We start from the raw sequence: 14,784 nt of genomic DNA on the forward strand, positions 1-14,784 counted from the left end.
TTGTGAATTGGAAAATACCCTTTTTTTCCATCCGAGGACTGGGCCTTCTCCATTCCAAATGGAGAATTGGAATGATTCACTTCTCCAAATCACAGTAAGCAAAGTCTCCTTGAAACAGTCTGGAAAATGGAAGGCCACAAATAATTTCCAAATCCCAGTATGGCCATTAGTTTTAACCGACCTGTCCCATCAAAAGAAAGAAAGTTGGCTAATCCCAAAAGATGCGTAGGCAAAGCCTGAAATATTCATAATCACCTCTAATGCAGGGATAGTTGCATGAAATTTCCACGGGAGCAAATGCAATGAAGCCTATTTTAACTGTAACATTAAGAAATGACTGAAGGACAGATATTTGGCAGATGCCAAATTTGAATGCATTTCATAAAGGAAATTAAGTGATTACTCAAAACCATGAGGAATCTAGAGTAGACCAATGGTATTTTTTGAGTTTGGCCTAGTGGAAGGAACACAGGCCTGGGAGTCAGAACACCTGGGCTCTAATCCCAGCTTTGCCATTTGCCTGCTGGTGACCTTGAGCAAGTCTCTGGGCCTCAGTTTCCTCATATGTAGAGTGGGAATTCAATACCCATCCTCCCTTTTACTTAGACAGTGAGTCCCATGTAGTACAGGTACTGTATCTGACCAAGTTAAAATGCATCTATCCCAGTGCTCAGTAGCAAGAAACACATAATAAGAATTTAACAAATGCCATCATCTATCATTATTGAGTTCTTACTGTGTTCAGAGCACTGAACTAAGCACGTGGGAGAGTACAGTACAATAGAGTTGGTAGACATAATCCCCGCCCACAAGGAGTTTACAGTCTAGAGGGGCCCTGGCCACCTTTGGAGATTTTTCTGTTTTTCACCTTGAATCCTAACTTCTGACTATAGACTGTAAGCTTCTTGTAGGCAGGGATCATGTTTACTAACTCTGTTGTACTGTACTTAGTTCAGTGAACTAAGTGCTCAGAAAATAGATCAATTCAGAAATGAACATTTTCTTTTACATGCCAGTGTGCATATTTGTCTAATTTAAGAGTTAGCGTGTCCTTTATAAGCTTTTGGAGCTGACCTGAGCTTTCCTGAATTCCTCAAAAATCATTTTCCTGGTTTAATGTAACACTTCAGCTGCACCTAGAGTCTCATTTGGATTTTAGTCCTAGAAATATTGAGACATCTTTCTTTTTTATGTCATGCCTTCTTTTCCTGAAGCATTTCTCAGAGCAGACACACAGTTACCATTGTAACACATTTGTCTTCCTTGGGAGTTGAGCATGGTAATAGTGCTGAAAATGTTGACTATGTACCTGCTCTTGAAACTGCACTGAATACAAAAGAGAACAAACACTATTAAAGAAGAAGTGACTCACTCTATTTCTTTAAATTCAAATGTGACTCTGGAGTGCAACCAAAATAACATATTGGTGCATCTAAACACCCGCTACACATCACTGATTAGCTTGCTTTTCACCCAAAGCTAAGGGGAAAATTATTGATGAATTAAACAAATGACTCATTGAAAATGACTGTTCCTGTAACATTTCAGTGAATGCAAAACAGATACTCTATTAAACGGTATTTTGTAGTATTTCAATCGAGCTGTGGCATATTAACAGCATGCTATTTACCAGTTTTCCTCACAGGATGCCAAAGTCACTGATACATATTTATTCTACAGATGAAGAAACTGAGGCAGAAAGAAAGTAATTTGATCTGGGAAATCCTGTCTCCAGAGCCGAGACAAAGCCAAGTGTTGGGTGAGTGTGAAGCAAGCAGCAGAAGCCGAAGAATGCTAGCTTCATTGTTTTGCTAAACATGTACAATATGGAGTAAGGCAGGCATGTTACTTGAGACATTTTAGATATTTATTTTTAAGTTTACCTTGAGATCATGCTTAGTCTCATATGTCATTTATAATATTTTACATAGTTGGATAGTAAGAGAGGAAGATGTTTGAACATTATAAGCAGTTAAACACACCTTGAAGTCTCCAGGTAGACAGACATGTAAAAGATCCATTTCTTTCCAATGTTAAGGGGCTGAGAGGGAGAAGAGAATTTTTGTATTTATAAGATAATTTCCAGGAAGTCCCCAAAGTAGTATTTTTTATGATGTGAAGATGATGTTTGGTAGTCAAAGAAAGGTTCGTAGGAAGACACCATTTCCATCTCCACTTTTTTTTTGTATGGTATTTGATAAGCGCTTACTATATTCCAGGCACTGTACTAAGTGCTGGGGTAGATACAAGGCAATTAGGTTGGACACAGTCCAAGGCCCACATGGGACTCTTAGTCTTAATCCCCATTGTACAAATGAGGTAATTGAGGCACAGAGTAGTTAAGCAAGTTGTCCAGGGTTACACTGCAGACAAATGGAGGAGCCAGGATTTGAACCCAGGTTCTTTCCCACATTCTAGACCTATCCTCTGACCACTAGGCCACACTGCGTCTCGATTTAAATATTCTTAGTAAGAGTGTAAGTATCTTGCTACCCAGTTACACATCTCCGTGAACAGTCAGCCAGAGAGTGAGTGATTGCTCTTTGGAGGCCCACATGACTGATATGGAATCACTAAGGCTTGAATTTGAATTCCATTAATTCACCAGGGAGGTAGTCCCACCCCCGCCCTTCCTAGGTCAGCCTTCCCCATTTCCTGCAAATACCCTGGGCTCTTCTACCGAGTTTAATCCAAGTCTCCACTTGTTTAGGCTCTCCTCTACTCTCAATCTATTTTAAATGTAGTTTCAATGTAAACTTTTTAAAATGTAGTTTCAATGTAATGGATGTCGTTGCTGTCCCTGACCCTTCCATGCCAGAAGGTCTTTCCCACCTTACCTAAGCCACAAAGCCAGGAGGCCAAGATTGGGCCAGGAGATTAACAGGAAGCAGTGATAAGGGTGTAGGGAGATTGCAAGAGGAAAGGAATTGGGTTGAGAGGAGGGGGCTTAGTGAAGAGGTTTTGAAACTCTTCCCTGCCCCTACAACCTTTCACTTCCAGTCTGGAAGATTGGAAGGGCAAGGGGAAAAGAATGGGATAAACTTGGGACACTGAAAAATGAGGAACATTGGAATAGTATAGGTGTGGGGCACAGAACCCATGAAATTAGGGTGGGAAATGAGTTTTACAGAGCTCAGTTGGAAAGAGGGTAAAGATTTCACAGGCTCCTAAGGCTGTAGAAGTCAATCCCCCTGATGGCCTCAAAGCCAAAAGTTCAAAAAAAATGCCTGTTTTTTGAAATGCTGAGCTTGGTATTGGAGATTTAGTTCATAATGCTAACAAAGATTTTCTTTGCTTTTTTTCATAATCAGGGACTTCCAATTCCTGTAAGTTATACCTTAGAAAATGTCCAGGTGATATATATGCCTTTCTCTTGAGAGTAGATTTTATAAACAAAGGACAGCGATCACACAAACAACATCAATATACTCTCCCGTTCAACTTATTTGATTGTGGAGTACCTACAGAACCGATTACAATAGAAGGCACAGCATTACGGAATGCAAAACCTATAACTGATTGTTATGAAAAGAAAATTGAGCCACATGCTACGGTATTTTTTTTTCATTAAGTCATAACAAAATATCTCTGGCCTAATCTCCCCTGTGAGACTGGTTTGGATGATTTGTGTAGAAATTCTCAGTTGACAAGCAGCTGTGAAGGGAAGCTTTCCTGGTTTGATAGGCAGACAAGCACACCATCCACCCAATAACTCAGAAACAAAAAGCAAATCAATAGACATAATATTGCAAAACACTGCAGTAGGATAAACACAGTTCTCACATCTATTTGCTTCCCCCCCTTCATCTGTCAGCACAATTGAGAAGTCATGTTTGCTAATTGTCTTAAATTGGCAGACTCTATCGACTTTCACTGTAGCTCAGACTCTTGGATGTCACAGTCTTTGCCATTCGTGGTCGCCAGTTTAGCAGTTTCAATTCGGCATCCATTTTGAACGCCCTCATTCATTTGCATCACTTCTCCACTCTGTTCACTCTGTGCTCTCCATTATGCTGTTCTATTCGTCATTAGCACTGACTGGAGAAGCTGTGCCATGTTCTTGTATCCAATATATTTGATTGGGGGGTGGGGGGGGCGCCTAAGAATCCTATGAAGTCAATGAAAATGTGCTTATATTGCCAGCTAGCATTTACAACATGCCAGACTTCTTGCATATAAATTAGATTACCCAGCAAAGGAAGGATAAAAACCAGCATTTCAAATTAAGAGTTTCTTTGTGAAAAATGGAAGCTACATAATCATCTTTCAAGAATCGTCCTACTCCTAATGATGCCCCTACTCCATGGAAGAATCACAGATATGTCCTTTATCCACCTCTCTTTCACCAGACATCCAAAAGGAAATGCTGAGCATTCTTCAAAGCATCAGTGTATCAGACATTCCAAAAGGTGGTTTCATTATTGTACACACCATCGGTGAATTAGCAAGACAATCTAAGGATAGAATTGCCACCCCTCATGTTCCTACAAAATTGCCTCATTGCATTGCATCATTTCTTCTTTCCCGGAGGAACTGTCAAGTAAGGACACAAAAATGTCTCTTTTTAGGTGACTCAAACCTCAGTTTTTTACAGGAGCAGAGAGTGGGAGAAACCAGGCGTCTGCCAATGTCCTGCAGTCTGAAATCTGTGTTAGGAAGGGAGTCACCGCCTGCTCAGATCTGAAGACTTTTTATCATGTCCACGGTTTCCATGCCTCCTCCCTCTACAAGCTGCGGTCCATTAGAGCTGTGGGCCTGGAAACGGATGCTTTCCCAAATCTGATCCAGGCTTCGGTTCTGCCCATTTCTGCCAGCAAACACAGCTTTTCGTTACAAATGAACGAAATCCGAGCTATTGCATCAACCTGAAAATGTCCCATCTTCTTCTCAGCGGCAAGCTGCCGTGTCTTTTCAGTGAAGTTTTGTATTCTTAGTCAGTAAATTCCAGTCCTCAGTTTTGCTTTATGGTGATAAAAATATTAAGGGAGAGAAAGTAAGTTTTTTCTGAGGATAGAAAAAGGGTCTTGTGAGAACTGCTTATGTTTAGGTTTTGTCTCCATGGACTAAATTCCTCCCTTAGTACATCAGAGCAATTCCTAGAGAAATACATAGGAGCTACCAAGGACAACAAGGACAGGATTTACATCATAAACACTTCAGAGACACTTTTTAGCAAAATAAGCAGGAAAGCTGAGTAGCTATAATTCTATTTGTATATTTTGATGCTATTGATGCCTGTCAACTTGTTTTGTTTGGTTGTCTGTTTCCCCCTTTTAGACTTCACAGCTCATGCCCGTTGTTGGGTAGGATCGTCTCTGTTACAGAATTGTATTTTCCAAGTGCTTAGTACAGTGCTCTGCACACAGTAAGCGCTCAATAAATACATTTGAATGAATGAATGAATAACCTAAACCCATTTTTTTCTAGGAATTACCTCTGCCACAATTTTCTGTGATATGGAACTGAAATCATAAAGATAATGAGAGGGTAAAAGAACAGTAAAGAAACAAAATGAAAGAAAAACCCAAACTTTTATTGTTTAGTTCAATAATATACTAATATACTATTCAGATCTTAGAGCAGTACCCAATATTTAGTACCGTATTTGGCATATAGTAGGCACTTAATACTATACTTAATTAATTTTAAATGGTCCTGATTTTCAGTAAAATTTAGTAAACTTTTAGTAAATTTAGTAAACTAAATTTGGGTTCTCATCTGAAACTGATATTTTTGGAAGTCCCTCCAGACATTACTCTGCTTCCAGTGGTAGATGGAAGTCTAGTTTCCAGGATATGACACTGCGAATTCATCACTTCCCTCAGATTTTAGTATCTACTTTTGGATCAGAACCTGTTAATTTGAAATCAGTATGTTTGAACTATTTCCTTCAGTTTATACAAGGCTTTTCAGTATGCAAAATTGGCATGCACTTCTCTCAAATACTAACAATTGTCAAGTTCCCTTGCTATACCAGAAAACACTATTATCCATTTTATCTCTTGGGATTACATTCCAAAGCCTCCTTTTTAAGAGGGTCTTAACACAGCCCAGTCCCAACAAAGTAATTCTCAGTAAATATCGCCTGACATTTAGTGTTTGGGAGGTCTCAAAATATAATCAAGAAAATGAATGGGATAAGGTTTCTATTTTAAAAACTACCTCTCCCTTAATGCACAAGCAGAGAAGCAGCATGGCCTAGGGGATAAAGCACAGGTCTGGGAGTCAGAAGGTCATGGGATCTAATCCCGGCTCTGCCATTTGTCTGCTGTGTGACCTTGAGCAAGTCCCTTAGCTTCTCTGCATCTCAGTTACCTCATCTGTAAAATGGCGATTAAGACTTTGAGCCCTATGTGGGACAGGGACTGTGTCCAACCTGATTATCTTGTATCTATCCTAGCACTTAGAAAAGTGCCTGGCACATAGTAAATGCTTAACAAATACCACAATTATCATCATTATTATTATCATTATTATTATTATAATTAAAAAGGAATCTGGATTTAATAGTTCTGATCGAACCCAGGGCAGGATCACTGCAGGAGTCTAATAGTCAGTTTTATGAGATTAAATTTGAGACATTTAAATTTATGTCCTTCTAATATGACAAAGGAAAAACGATATAATGATAGATCTTTAGACAGGTAGTAATCCTAAAATAGTAAGTCTGAAATTCTTAGATTTAATGGCATTTTAAACTGTCTAGAGTCCCCAAGAAGGGAAAAATTAACAAGTATAGTACAGATGTTGGTAATGGGAGGATGACTGACAAAATTAAACCTTTGCAACCTGCTGAGCTAACCCAAACTTGCTAGTAGAACATTAATGAGAAAGGGATCTTAATTAAATTCTTTGTAATTAACTCTACCAAGACTAAGGATTGTAAAACTAGTGCAAATAAAATACCTGTAGAATTTTCCCCAGATCCATCATTCTTCTCCAGCTGTCTTTCTGTATACTTTCCTGTCAATCTGCCGATCTCAATATGACTGTTTCCTCTCTCTCAAACCTTCTCTTAAAATTTAGCTCATGAAGACAAATCATTTTCCTTTCTTCTTGTAATCAGCTTTCACCCTCCTTTTACAAAAACTAGTTAAAATGATTGTCTCCTAATGAAGGCAAGGCATTCATTTTCTATCTCTATTGTTGTTGACCTCTAGCCTATGAGCCTTGCAACAAAAGGTATAGGTGTCTACAAGAACATCATGCGATTTCAGGAGAGAAAATACAAAGTCATACCAATATCATTGTATCTCTGGAAATCTTTATTCAGGTTTCTTTCTTCACTTGCTTCTCATGCCTCTTCTGAGAGGCACTGCATGTGTCTCTTATTACCAAATTTGGGGAGGGGGGATTCATTGAATCATATGGGTTGATTCCCTTCTTCAGGGCCATCCCGAATACAATCAGTAGAATTTATCAACCCCGGTATATTGTACTCTCCCAAATCCTTAATAGAGTGCTCTGTGCACAGTAAGTGCTCAATAAATATCACTGATTGATTATTGAGCATTTACTGCAGAGCACTTTACTAAGATTTGGGACATGCACAGTACAATAGAGTTGGTAGACATGATCCTTGCCCACAAAGAGCTTACAGTCTAAGGGAGACAGACATTAATATGAATAAATTAAATTATGGATATGTATGGAGATGGACAAAGTGTGGCCTAGTGGATGGGGCACAGACCTGGGAATCTGAAAGAGCTGGTTCTGACACCACTGCTGTGTGACCTTGGGAAAGTCATTTAATTTACCTCATTTGTAAACTAGGGATAAAGACTAAGAATCCCAGGTGGGACATTTACTGTGTACAAGCTGATTGGCTTATATCTATGCTAGTAAAGTGCGTGGCACATAAAATAAGTGCTTAATAAATACCATAAAAAAGAGACTCCATCAATGAGTGGACACCTTCTTGTTGAGGTACTTTGATTGTCATGCCATTAAATTTTTGCCAGACTCCCTGTCCACCCTGGCCTAGTGGATAGATAGAACATGGGTCTGGGAGTCAGAAGGACCTGGGTTCAAATCCCAGCTCTGCCATGTGTCTGCTTTTTGACCTTGGGCAGGTCGTTTAACTTCTCTGTGCCTCAGGTGCCTCATCTGTAAAATGGGGTTTAAGACTATGAGCCCCATGGGGGACATGGACCATGTCCAACCTAATTATCTTGTGTCTACTTCGGTGCTTAGAACAGTGCTTGGCACATGGAAAGAGCACGGGCTTTGGAGTCAGAGGTCATGGGTTCGAATCCCTGCTAGGCCACTTGTCAGCTGTGTGACTTTGGGCAAGTCACTTAACTTCTCGGTGCCTCAGTTACCTCATCTGTAAAATGGGGATTAAGATTGTGAGCCCCACGTGGGACAACCTGATTCCCCTGTGTCTACCCCAGCACTTAGAACAGTGCTCGGCACATAGTAAGCGCTTAACAAATACCAACATTATTACATTACATTATTACATAGTAAGGACTTTACAAAACCATTATTATTATTACTAATAATAACAATAATGATAATACCATTTAAAAATGCAAATGTTGTTAGTATTCATTCAATAGTATTTAGTACAGTTTGTTTCTAATGGAACTGAACTAGTTTTATTGAATTCACTGCAGTCAGCCACGGTTGAGAATGCAACAAAGGACCCGGAACTTTTTTTAGAAATGTTCTGCTAGTCATGTGGAAAATTCTTCTAGTTCAAAAGGAGATGAAGATTTAGGAAAATAATTTAGGAAAAGTCTTAGAGAGCTGCTGGGTGCTGACACAACTGTAATCTGAAAGTGCCTTCACAAGAGTATGTGCAGTAGTTATGGATAAATTTGTTACATCAGGGCGGATCTGTGTGTGATATCCCTGAAAAAGATTGACATTACACACTGGCCTACATGTGCAAAATTCTAGGTCCAGCCAAATATTTTTGCAGGCATTATTCAGCTGAAAGAGTTCACTAAATTATGAAACATAACACCAGTAGCTATACAGTTAAGAGGGAAAAAAAAAGCCAAAACACATAGTTCTACTTTCTTCATATCTTCGATCCCTGAGCTTATCTCCCCCTAGATGTCCAAGTATTTCTTTCTTCTCTGGTACTGGGTAATTCTCTATGTCTGACTCATTTTCTCCTTCCCTATGTGTCTTATGTCCTGATACCTACCCAAATGACTCCTCCAGCTGCCTCCTCAGAAGCTCCTTTGGTCCAGATCTAATTCCGTGGGCAACCAGTTGAGGGTGCCAAGTGACAGAACCTTTTTTTTTGCTTTTTCAACATTTTTACAAGATGCTTCATTACCCTGAAAATTCATTTCATTCAATTCACTAGCATTCTCTATTTAACATTTCTTGCCAATATTTCTCCAACACAGTACTACTAAATAATAACACCGTAGTACTATGATGTTGGCAACGTGACTACACTACTGATACTTTATAATCTCAAAGACCTAGGAAGAACAGGTTCTAGCCAGGATATATGTATGTATATATTTGGAGTTACAAATACCATCCAAGTGACAGAAAATGAGTCTTGTTTGGGTAAAAGAACCTCTTTTGTGTTTGCAGTTGTATTATGTTATATCTCTTACCTCAACTGCAGTCAAAAGGACAATAAATGATGTTGGTTAACATTTTTCAGGGTGAGAGAAGGTAATAAGAGAGACAGCCAGCAAGGAGACTTACAGACACAGGAGACAAGTAAGATACATAATAATGTGAGGGAGAAGATGAATGAAGAGATTAATTACCTTTCCATTCTAAAGCCTGAAATTTTAGGGGAAATCTTAAATCCAGGCTCATCTTCATTTAACAATAAATGCAGTTTAAAATGACATTTCTCATATTCACATGCTAAATCTGAAAATGTTTTCTTCTGGAAATATTCTCAACTTTTTCCTACTTTGTTTACTCCTTCATTTGTCAAAATAATTCCAACACAGAGTGGGTGCTGTAATCCATCAATGAACTCTGGTTTATCCCAAGGGTAACATTTTCCTTAGTTATATAGAAAACTGGCTGCCCTCAGATCTGGCTTTTAAGCCTGGCTTAGATCTTTCATCCCTTCAGTTTATAATGGTGAATTGTTGTTTATTGATGTATTTGCTTTCACATCATTTATACTTTCTCCAAATATAGGAAAAAGAATCACGTGTGTTTCACTGGGAGTACATTTGCCAGTTAGTCAATCATATCTACTGAGTGCTTACTATGTGCAGAGCACTGTACTGAGCACTTGAAAGTACAATATACCAAAGTACTGTATTTGGCAATTCTACATCCTAGTGCACCTGTAGACAGCTTGATTCATTTCTGTTATATTGCCAAGTCCTCTGGAATTTTTGTTTCTAGTATTAAGACCACAATTCCATAAGTGAACTGTGGCTTGGGCTCCAAAGAGGGATGTTTTTGTTTGCCCTCGATATTGCTTGTCTGGACAAAATGAAGTGAAATGAACCATGATCTAAGCTATTATATTGTCCGGCTAAGTAGATTAGTTTGATCACACAACAACTTGTAACCAAGTTAGAAGTTAATACTTGGTGAGACATCGAAACTGTGACTGGTTTAGAGCAGCAGATGGGCTGGTTATGTTGGCTCTAGCAGCTCTTGGGAAAGAAATATGATTGAGGACTGGGCATTGTAGGGCCTGCTGATGGCCACCCCTCACTCAGTCCCACTGACCTGCCAAGTATGTAAACAGGTATTTTATCACTGAAATCTGTCTCGGGATCCTCTTTAAGTTCTTTGACATCAATCCAACAACTCAAACAAGCGACCTCTGTCTCTTGCCTCTTGATTGAAGGTTGTCAATCAGTAGGATTTATTGAGTGTTCTCTCTAGGGACAGCATTGTCTAGGCACTTGGTAACATATAATAGATTTCTTAAATGTAACCCTGGCCCTTTAGCTTACTATTTCATAAGTCATGAGAATGGGGTCATGAGGTGTCAGTGAAACAAAGATGGGCTTTGGGCCCAAGGTGCTTTTTTAAAATTTTTTAACATGGCATTTATTAAATACTTCTTATGTGCCAGTCACTGTTCTAAGTGTTGGGGTAGATACAAGGTAGTCAGATTAGGCATAGTTCAATACCCTCATGGGACTCACAGTCTTAATGCCATTTTACAAATGAGGAAACTGAGGCACAGAGAAGATAACTGACTTTCCCAAGGTTACACAACAGACCAGTGGGGGAGCTAGAATTAGAACCCAGGCCCATGCTCTAACCATTAGGCAATGCTGTTTCTCAGACAAGTTGCAGGGTTTTGAGTGAGTGATGGGGATTAAGAACAGTGATGCTGTGGATTTTGGGGTCCAGGACAAGAGAAGACTCAATCATTTATTAAGTGCTTAATTTGTTCAGAGCACTGTACTAAGCACTTGGGAGAGTACAAAAGCATTAATAGGCATGATCCTTATCCTCAAGGAATTTAAGAGAGAAAAAGAAAGAGAGAGAGAGAGAGAGAGACTGAGATTGAAACTGACTAAAATTTCAGGTAAGGGGAAGCAACGGTTTAAAGATAGGTATCTAAGTGCTACTGGGGGGTGGGAACCTAAATGTTTAGGTGGTGTGGCAGGGAGAAGTAAGATGGAAAGGTAATAGATTAATCAGGAAAGGGAGATGGTGTGAAGAAAAAAACAACAGATTTTGTAACTGACCCAAATGGGGCTTGTGAGACAGGATCAGGGATAATGCCAAGTTTGGAGACTTGAAAGACGGAGCGAATGATGGTGTCGACAGTGATGGGAAAGTTAGGAACAGGAGAAGATTTGGGAGGGAAGGGGAGGAGTTCAGTTTTGGCATCCTGAGCTTGATGTGCCAGCAGGACATCCAAGTAGAGCTGTCCTCGAGCCAGATGGAGATGTGAGATTCCAGAGAAGGAGAGAGCTTAGGGCTATGCAGATTTGTGAGCCATCTGCGGAGAGGTGGTAGTTGAAGCTGTGAGAGCAAATGAGCTCCCCGGGCAGAGCTTTGGAGGGGTATCCCCAGTTAGAAGGTTAAAGTGAGGAAGAAGTAGACTGGGCAAGTGTGGTGGAGGTGCAAATATGTGAAAAGAGACACTTTTAGCTTCACCCACTGTTGGCTTTAGGATCTCTTCCCCCATTTATTGTGGAGGGTGGGCCAGGGTAGGGATATACAGTATAAAGCGTGTGTGGGGGCTGAGGGGAAGAGAGGATCTGCCAAGGGGAAGGGGTGTCATTTGAGCATGTGATGCCGCTGTGGACATCTGTAGTTATTTGGAGGCCTTGGCACCATGCAAGGTTCTCTGACTGTGCAGTAGGCTGCCCTCTAAGAAACAGTCATAGTAGAAACAGTGTTATTTGCTTACTACCCACCAGGCAAAAGTGCACTGTACTAAGCAACTGGGAAAGTACAACACGAAGCAAAAGACACACCCCCTGCCCACAAGGAACTTGCACTCTACTGGGGGAAACAGACAAAAATATGTTTACAAGTAGGGATTTCAAAATCAATAACTGAATACGTCATTAAATATATAGATATTCACGTATTCAGCAGTTGGCAATAAATGCATAGGGAAGTGTTAAGGTGACAGGCTATTGGGTTTATATGATTAGATAATATAGATGACTAATATGAATAGAGAAGCAGCGTGGCTCAGTGGAAAGAGGTCGGGCTTGGGAGCCAGAGGTCATGGGTTCGAATCCCGCCTCTGCCACTTGTTGGCTGTGTGACTGTGGGCAAGTCACTTAACTTCTCTGTGCCTCAGTTCCCTCATCTGTAAAATGGGGATTAACTGTGAGCCTCATGTGGGACAACCTGATTACCCTGTATCTACCCCAGGGCTGAGAACAGTGCTCTTCACATAGTAAGCGCTTAACAAATACCAACAATATTTATTATTATTTATATGATTTGGATTATTGGAAATTGGTGAAGGCATATTGGGAGAGGAAGGATTTTAGGAGGGCTTTGAACATGGGGATACCCTAGACTGGCTGACTTGGGGGAGGAAGGGAGGTCCCAGTTCTTGGGACAGCAAGCTGAATTCCTCCTTGTTTCTCCCAAATCTTCTTCTCTTATCTAAAATTCCTATCACAGTTGACAACCCCACCATCTTCTGCTGCTCTGAAGTTCTAAAATTTGATAACGCTCTGGACTCTACCCTCTAATAATTATAGTAATAATAGTATTTTTAATATGCTAATTATGTGTCAAGAACTGTTCTAAGTATTGGGGTAGATACAAGCTAATCAGATTGGATATGGTCCCTGGGGCTCACAGTCTTAAGCTCCGTCAAGGTCACACAGCAGACAAGTGGCGAAATAGAGATTAGAACCCACGACCTCTGACTCCCAAGCCCGTGCTTTTTCCACTAAGCCACTCTGCTTCTCTTATATCACATCTCCCTGGCCTACATCACCTAAACTGTCTACTTCAGCATTCCGGCTCATTGTAAATACCTGAGTTCTCATCTCGTCATAGCATTTATATACATATTTTTATACATTCTTTCTTTCTTCTTCCTCTGTCTGTCCTCCTACTTTAGTATCTGTCTCCCCCACTAAATTGTAAGACTCTTGAGGACAGGGGTCATGTTCCCTCCCTTCTAGACTGTGAGCCCGTTGTTAGCCAGGAATTGTCTCTGTTGTTGAATAATACCAAGTGCTTAGTAGAGTGCTCTGCACACTAAGTGCTCAATAAATCTGATTGGCAACTGAGGCAAGCAACCTGGAGAAAGAGCCAATAAATAAGGTAGACAGAGTTGGTGAAGAGCTGAGATAATTCTCTCGCTGGTGTAACATTTGCTTTAGGTAAAGGACTTGAAGAGAGGGAAGAACTCTTTCTTCCATTGGAGCAATGATAGGGATAGGACTGGATGTATTTGAGGATGTAAACTACAGCTAATAATTCCAGGTATCAAGGGGAATCTGGCAGATGGAGGATGCCCCTTGTGAGGAATGAGGAAGGAGAACGGCACTCTTGGAGAAGTAGTTTGTCCTTGTGCAAGTCTCCTTCATGAGACCGTGCTCCTTCATGAGGAGCATCTTCTGCTCCTTCACCCCTTAACTCTTAATTACAAGCTCTATAGTACTCTGGACTGGAAGCTCTCTGCGGGCAGGGAAGCATGGCTCAGTGGAAAGAACACAGGCTTGGGAGTCAGAGGTCGTGGGTTCTAAGCCCGGCTCCGCCACTTGTCAGCTGTGAGACTTTGGGCAAGTCACTCACTTCGCTGGGCCTCAGTTATCTCACCTGTAAAATGGGGATTAAGACTGTGAGCCCCACGTGGGACAACATGATTACCTGGTATCTATCCCAGTGCTTAGATTAGTGCTCGGCACATAGTAAGTGCTTAACAAATGCAATAATTACTATTATTATGTCTACCAATTCTGTTTTATTATACTACTTCTTTACCAAGCACTTATACTTTACTGTACACAGTAAGCACTCAATAAATATGAATGGTTGATGTAAATATGAGTATTTGGGTAGCAGTAGTAGCATTTATTGAGCACCTACTTGGATGGGTACACTGTTCTAGACACCTGAAAAATCCAGAATCAAGACGTGTCACATAGGAGACGTAGATTTACATTTTGAATGATCAAAATGAATAATTGAGTACGTGAAATAATAATCATCATTATCATCATCATCTTCATTGTGGCATTTGTTAAGTGCTTATGATGTGCCACACACTGTACTAAGCGCAGAGGTAGAAATTGGATTGGCCGGAGTCCCTGTCTCACGTGGGACTCATGTCTCAATCCCCATTTTACAGATGAGGTAACTGAGGCCCCGAGAATTAAGTGATCTGCCCAA

The sequence above is a fragment of the Ornithorhynchus anatinus genome, chromosome 3 (genome assembly GCF_004115215.2).
Source record: "Ornithorhynchus anatinus isolate Pmale09 chromosome 3, mOrnAna1.pri.v4, whole genome shotgun sequence".
Classification (NCBI taxonomy): Eukaryota; Metazoa; Chordata; class Mammalia; order Monotremata; family Ornithorhynchidae; genus Ornithorhynchus; species Ornithorhynchus anatinus.